Genomic DNA, 7858 nt, shown 5'->3' with positions numbered 1-7858 from the left:
GCCTTGCCACAATTCTGTCTCTGAGCTCTTCAGGCAGTTCCTTTGACCTCATGATTCTCATTTGCTCTGACATGCACTGTGAGCTGGAAGGTCTTATATAGACAGGTGTGTGGCTTTCCTAATCAAGTCCAATCAGTATAATCAAACACAGCTGGACTCAAATGAAGGTGTAGAACCATCTCAAGGATGATCAGAAGAAATAGACAGCACCTGAGTTAAATATGAGTGTCACGGCAAAGGGTCTGAATACTTATGACCATGTGATATTTCAGTTTTTCTTTTTTAATAAATTTGCAAAAATTTCTACATTTCTGTTTTTTTCTGTCAAGATGGGGTGCTGAGTGTACATTACTGAGAAATAAAATGAACTTTTTTGATTTTTGGAAAATGGCTGCAATGAAACAAAGAGTGAAAAATTTAAAGGGGTCTGAATACTTTCCGTACCCACTGTAAGTGCCGTAGGGCTGAGCGCAAATGGAAAAAGGATAAACTGCATGTGGCTTTTCAAATGTTATGGGACTGCTGGCGGCATTATCAGACAATTATAAAAGAAGCTAAAAGGAAATATTTAGCTGAAATTATTCTCTTACAAGCCTCGTGTTTTGTTTAAGACTATTGACTCAGTCCTTAGTGTCCTTCAAAACTGTCTGCTTTGATGCCTTCGTTGAAGTTTCTTCACTTTGTTATTCATAAGCTCGCTACCATTAGGGCACAAATCTCCTTTTCTGCTTATGACCCCTCAGTCCCTGTCCTTTGTTCTGCTGTCTTTGACAAGTTTGAACCTGGTCTGGATCCTGCAAATCTCGCTAATTTCAGGCCTATCTCCAAACTAACCTTTCTGTCAAAAACCCATGAAAAGATAGTTTGCAGTCAATTAATGGCCTTCTTGGATCAGCACAATATTCTTGAAGTCTTCCAATCTGGTTTTAAAATCTTACATAGCACAGAATCAGCTCTGTTAATGATATCTTTAGGTAGAACTTTCTGTGTCAGCTGTGGAGAGTCTGTGTCCTCTTCTGCTCCTCTCATGTGTGGGGTCCCACAGGGCTCAATATTAGGCCCTCTTCTCTCTTTATTTGCTCCGACTTGGTTCCATACTTAGGAAGCATGGTATGTCATTCCACTGTTATGCAGACGATAGTCAGATCTATGTGCCTCTTAAAAAGAACGAAACTGTTGGACCGTTAAGTGTCTTGACAACATAAAGGCTTGGATGGCTCTTAACTTTTTAAGTGTTAATGAAGTAAGACAGAAGTGATGTATTTTGGTGGCACTACTGGGACCCACTGTGTTAATCTGGGTTCCTTGAGTCAGTACATCAAGCCAAAAATCACTAACCTTGGGGTTAAAATCGACTCTGACCTTAAGCTCGACAGACAGATAAGGACAGTTATAAAAACAAGCTTTTTTCAATTGAGGCAAATGGCCAAAATAAAGCCATTTCTAACTAGGCAGCACTTTGAAACAGTAATCCACACCTTTGTTACCACTCGGTTGGATTACTGTAATGCACTGTACGTGAGGGTCAGTGTGTCCTCTATTGCTCGTCTCCAGATGGTACAAAATGCTGCAGCGCGTCTTTTAACTGGAATGCGTAAATATGAGCACATTTCTCCCATTTTAGCCTCACTCCACTGGCTGCCTGTACATCATAGGATCCATTTTAAGAGTGTTAATGGTCTTGCCCCACCCTACATCTCTGAGCTGCTACACCCCTATAGACCCACCCGTTCTCTCAGGTCAGACGATCAGCTGCTCTTAAGTGTGCCCAAAACAAAGCGCAAGCTCAAAGGGGACCGAGCTTTTGCTGTAGCAGCTCCTAAACTGTGTAACGATATACCTCTGCACATTAGACAGGCATTTTCACTGTCTGTTTTTAAGTCAATTCTTAAAACCCACCTCTTCTCCCTGGCCTTTGAAAACTGAAGTTGACATTTCTTGTTTTAGTTGTATTGATGTTATTGTTTTATTGTATGGTTATTGTTTTTATTTGTATTTCATGCGTCATGTGAGCTTTGTCTTTAGTGTCTTTTATGTATTCAGTTGTTATTTTACTGTACAGCACTTTGTGTCCACTTAGATTGTAAAGTGCTCTATAAATTGTGATTGATTGATTGAAGTTTTTTTTTTCAGAACATTTTTAACAAATGCTTTCAAAAAGTGGTGGGTATCCTACATGTCCCCAGCGTCCCCAGTGTAAATGACCCTCCTCCCTACTCCCTCTCTACAGGTTGAGCTACTCCATGCTTACTGCTTCACCTCCACTCTCCTCGTGCTCACTCCCTCAGCCCTGTCACTTTGTCTCTCTGCTTCACTGTCTCATGCCTCCTCCTCTACCTGGCAAGGGCCCCATGCCTCAAAGTGCTTAGGAGGCTCATTTCTGTCATCTGCCATCAGACTACACAATGTCACAGCACCCAACATCTCCTATCCCTGCAGAAAGTTTGGACATAATGTGTATATATTTAACCTAATTGATCCTGAGGATCACTGATTCTACTTTCATTGTATTTTGTTGATTACTAATTTTATTGTATTCTTGTTTTCTTTGCACCACATTCCCCTATGCTTCTGTGCCAATTTGAATTTCCCCCACAGGTGATAAATAAAGGAAGATCTAATCTAATCTTAATTTAGTTCATATTAATTCAAGAAACTATATTATTTCCCTGAGGGATAATTAAAAACTCTGTTGTGTTTATATCATGAGACTTTTTATTAATGTTCCAATGTAAGCAGGGAACATAGCAGGAAAACTTATTTTTTGATACATACAATTATTTTCATGCTAACACAATTAACTGTCCTGCAAAAGATTCTGTATTTGCTGTAGTTTGTTCATGGGTTATGAACCTTTCTGTACCTTAGACCAGTAACAGTGTCAAATGTAGTTCTTAGTGTCTTGTTTCTTGTCCACAAAGGTAGCTACTGTGATTGATTATATATACACAGTATCTAGGCTCAAGTTTACGTTTATTTTGTGACTTTTACAGCTGGTTTCATGGGAGCATGCTTCGAGGCAAAGCTGATGAATTGCTAAACCAACAGAGACTGGCTGGAGCCTTCCTTGTCTGAGAGAGTGGGAGCGCTCTAGGGGATTTCACCCTCTCTGTCAAGTTGGTTGTCATTTCTATTACTCCACCTTGAAGTTTATTTTCTGCTGGCTGTAGCCCATGCGCTTCTCTTTACTGATGTTTTTTCTACAATAACACTTAACAGGACACATTTTGAATGGCCTAATTTGCATTCATTGTAAAAGTTTTGGGAAAATTGAAAACAAGTAATTCTGTTTCTTTCAGTCCTACAACTGTTTATTATATTCTGAAGATAAAAATGAATTGGGGATGCTCATTTCATTAGAAAAATAACATCTGAGCCTCAGAGAGGAAAAAGAGAGAACATTGTCCTTTTGTGTGTGGAATTCTAAAGTCTGGCTTTTTGTAATTCTACAGTGCTTTGAGAGGCTGCAGATGAGTGAGAGACAGAGACAATTAGACAACTAATTCACAAATGCGTATTAGTTCAGTTCATTTTTGACTTCCAAGACACCAAAATACCTCTGGATGCATTTGTATAGACCTACAAACAATCAGAGCAATGAAACGCATGACTTAGCTTTGAGCAACACATGCAAGTTAGGTGGTGCTTGGTCATAGTGCTTTGTCTGTTTTTAAACAGGAAAAAATGGTGGCCTGGTCACAAACTTTCTCATATTACAGATAAACAGAACACTAAAATGTGTTTCTGAAAACATTTGAGGCAGGAAATAGGCAATGTATTAACATAATCTTGATTCATATTTGACCAGCACTGCCTAGTTTGACAGTTTGACCTGAGTTTCATGAGCCAGCAAATAAAACATAAGCTTGGCAGATTCATCTGGTTTTTCGGGCTAGGTTGACAGTAGAGAGCTGACAGGAAGTAAGGTGAGAGAGAAATGGGGAATGACATGAATCAAAGGTCTTGGCAGGACTCAAACAGGGGGACATTGTGATTACATGATCAGTGCCTTAAAGCCATGCATCAGCAGGGTGCCCCCAACCTAACTAAACACTGACACGTGGAATTGCAAGGCTCTCTAATGTCCAGCCAATTTGAGAACGGGAAATAGTACTGATTGTTTAAATTCTTGTTTATGTAACTGCAGTTAAATAATGAAAGCTGCAGAGAAAGGGGGGCGCTGCTTGGCTGCAGTGAGCGCAAAACAGTGACGGAGGTTAAAGGCATAGTTTGGGATTTTTGAAGTGGGGCTGTATGAAGTACTTATCCATAGTCAGCATATTAGCTGCAGTAGATGAAGGTCAGCATATCTCCATTTTGGACAAGCAGAGAGATGTACTGGCACAGAAGCTAAGCAATATACTGCTGTGGACAGGGTCAGCAGCAAAACGTATTTTTTCCATCTAAAAAAGGCTCACTGGAAAAAAAAAAATTCACCATCCGTTCAAGTGTATGCTATGTGTTCAGTGTTTTCAGCACTTTACCTTGCAACTGTAGAACTTCCATATTCCTACTAAGTAACTTCCTACCAACTTGGCTGCACACTGTTTCATGGTGCCAGAGATCAGCTGCTTATGGAATGGGTCAGACTTTCAGCAGTTTATGGAATGTAACAGGTGTTACTAATAACATAACGATGGCTCCACTTTATTCAAGTGTCCCGGTAAGCCATGACAGCAGGACCTTGAAATTGGAGTAGAATTTGGCATCAATAAGTTCATACACCTGTGCTTTTCCTACTTTGACATGTCCAAATGTCTTCTGTGGAAACATCAGGCAACTTACCTGTGTGGGTGGACTATAGGTTTGAAAAGGTGTTTTAGGGAAGGAGCGTTTTATCACTAATATGGAAATAATGAGCTTGAAACAGGTAAAAACAACAAATTTAATAGGGATATGTTAAACCTCTCGCTACATATATATATATATATATATGCTGCACGGACTGCAGTCTGGTGTATTTGCACTGCTTGTTCAAGGTGACTTCTTTGTGAAAACTTTTCACCTGTCAATAGCTTGATCATTGATCTTTTAACATTTTGCCAAAGCAGGCTGTCAGTCTCTCCTGCGTGTATGTGAATATGCAAATATGAAACCAGTATTCGTTAGAGCCCCAACCTCACTGGGTCCCACTGTCACTTATGATGTAACTTGATGAAACGCATTTAGGCAAATAGTTTCACCATTTCCCTTGTTGTGCAGCCAGAGTTTGAAGTTGACTCTTGCATTTTAATGGTAATACATATGGATTTATTGTGTCACTTACTTTTTTAACTTGCTTATTTATTTGGTCATTGTGCAAATGAATTGAATAATGCGGTAACACTTTCTATGAAGGTCATCGCTATAATGACTTTTTCATACATTTATAACACGATATAATGCGTCCATAAGACATTATAACAATTGCTATAATCACTTACAAACATGCATTAGGCGCTATAGCAAAATTCATAAGGTATTATGACCTTTTGATTTAATGTTTTATAACTAATAGTAATACCATCAATACACCAAGCATCGAGTCTTCGACTATTGGGGGTCAGCCCTAATAGCCCTAATATAAATATATATATATAATTTTTTTTTTTTCTTTATAGACTGAGCCTATAGAAAACATTAAATATATTTAGTAGAAATTATTAAAATATAGAAGTGTTTATTTAATTGCATTTTACTTTTGGGCTGTTTGCTTTATGGACACTGGTGACTGAGCACTGTAATCAATTGGGGGGTTGTTTGTAGGCTATAGGAGTGTTTTTTTGGGCTTTTGCATTATCGTCCTAACGTAAACGTGTGTGTGTGTGAGACGTTTTTTGAGATAAAACTTTCATTCTATTCTTTAAAAGTGTAGCCTAGGCTTATTTTTTGCGTCCAACCTTGTACATTTGTATGTGCTATTATTAGTGTAGGCTATTTCTCTGGAGTTTTTGAGTGTGCACCCATAGCCATAGCATACCTTGAAAACTCAGTGTTCACATATGCTACTTTAATTATCAGTCCCAAATGTCTTTAGATAACATATTGTTAAAAGGGGGAGACCCGGCAGACAATTACAGACCCATCTCGAAATTGTCCATCCTGGCTAAGGTTATGGAAACTCTGGTGAATGAACAATTGAGAGTTACAACTACTAACAATATATTGTCTCATTCTCAATCAGGCTTTCGTAAAAAGCACAGCACAACTACAGCAGCCCTAAAAGTAATAAATGATTTAATTGACTCTTTAGATAAAAAACAACATTGTGCAGCTCTCTTCATTGATCTATTTAAGGCTTTTGATACTGTGGATCACGCAATATTAAAACAAAGACTTTTCAGTGTTGGATTGTCAGAACAAACAGTCTGCTGGATTGGAAACTATCAGGTAGATCTCAGTGCGTGCAGGTAGATGATCTCATTTCCAGCCCTCTTAGTGTATCCAAGGGTATGCCCCAGGGGTCAGTGATGGGACCACTCCTATTTATATTATATATCAACATTCTTCATTCTTCTTCAAAATGTCTCCAACGCAGATTTTCATTTCTATGCTGATGATACTGTGATATACTGCTCTGCATCTACACCAAACCAGGCTCTTTGTCAGCTACAACTTGCTTTTGATACTGTACAATGCACCTTGTTTGATTTAAAACTTGTTTTGAATGATGACAAAACAAAACTTGTGTTGTTTTCCAGTGCAAAATCAAAGTCACAGAACCTTCCACCCATCACTACTTCTCAAGGCTCTGAGATTGAGTCTGTATCTAAATACAATAATCTTGGTATCCTAATTGATGATTCTCTCTCTTTTAAACCTCACATTCAGCAGTTGGCGAAAATACTGAAGTTGAAACTGGGTTTTTATTTTAGAAACAAGTTGTATTTTTTCCTTTGGGGCCAAAAGGAGATTTGTTGCTGCCACTTTCATGTCAGTGCTGGACTATGGCGATGTTATATACATGCATGCATCCTTTCAAAGCTTGAAACTGTTGGATACTGTTTACCACGGAGCTCTGAGGGTCATCACAAACTTTAGAGCCCTTACTCATCATTGCTCCTTGTATGAGCGGGTTGGTTGGTCTTTCCACCCGTAGACTTAATCATTGGCACATTCTTGTTTACAACACTATTCTTGGTCTGCTTCCTCCATACCTACAAACCTACATCAAAAAGAAAGGCACAGGAAGATATTGTCTTCGTTCTGAGGGCTTATTACTACTATCTGTCCCTCAAGTCCGGACTGAATTGGGAAAAGGGGCGTTTAAGTATGCGGCCCCCTGCGCTTGGGATCAGCTGCAAAATGTCCTGAATCTCCAGGAGCCGGTTTCACTGGTTGCTTTTAAAGTACTTTTAAATTACATGGAGGCTGTACACACTGGCTGTAGATGTTATGAATGATTACTCGGACGATCCTTGTAGTTTATCACTTGTGGTAAATATATATGAAATTTAGATATTTTATGACCTTGTAACTCACTAATTATTCCCATCATAAATTGTTATTTGTTTTACGATTATGTTATATGTTTTAATGTCTGCAACCTTGTTAATTGTGCTGCTGCCTGTCTTGGCCAGGACGCTCTTGGAAAAGTAATTTTTAATCTCAATGAGTTTTCTTTCAGGTTAATTAAAGGTAAAATAAAACTAAAAAAAATAGTAAAAAAGACTATACCTGGTTACCCGTTACAGCAAGAAATAGGGTTAGTCCTCAAAATTAGTGGTCTGGTGGTTTGCGTGAACAGGGTGGCCAGTCCGACCCTGACGTCTGTGTCCAGGGTAAGCATAAGCTCGTCTGCTGCCTTTTAATAACTATTTGTGTATTTTAACCCAGTGACTCAACAATGTGAGCTCAGCTAAATGTATTGGATGATAAC

The 7858-nt window shown here is 38.8% G+C and overlaps 1 protein-coding gene across 7 annotated transcripts in view; it reads left to right on the top strand.

Annotated features, from left to right (window-relative positions):
- Window positions 1–7858, top strand: part of gga3a (golgi associated, gamma adaptin ear containing, ARF binding protein 3a) — a 37907-nt gene that overhangs the window by 11500 nt on the left and 18549 nt on the right. The window contains exon 1 of one of the 7 annotated variants that reach the window (XM_046047793.1): window positions 3017–3116. The exons of 5 other annotated variants lie outside the window; for them this stretch is intronic. The gene's annotated coding sequence lies outside the window, so the exon portion shown is untranslated. Of the gene's footprint in view, window positions 1–3016; window positions 3117–7858 lie in introns of those variants that run through there. One more of the 7 variants, XM_046047788.1, reaches the window with a different exon arrangement.

This window comes from Micropterus dolomieu, linkage group LG04 (genome assembly GCF_021292245.1).
Source record: "Micropterus dolomieu isolate WLL.071019.BEF.003 ecotype Adirondacks linkage group LG04, ASM2129224v1, whole genome shotgun sequence".
In the NCBI taxonomy this organism is placed as follows: Eukaryota; Metazoa; Chordata; class Actinopteri; order Centrarchiformes; family Centrarchidae; genus Micropterus; species Micropterus dolomieu.
The sequence above is the reverse complement of the archived record's forward strand: the minus strand, read 5'-3'. Positions and strand labels throughout refer to the sequence as shown.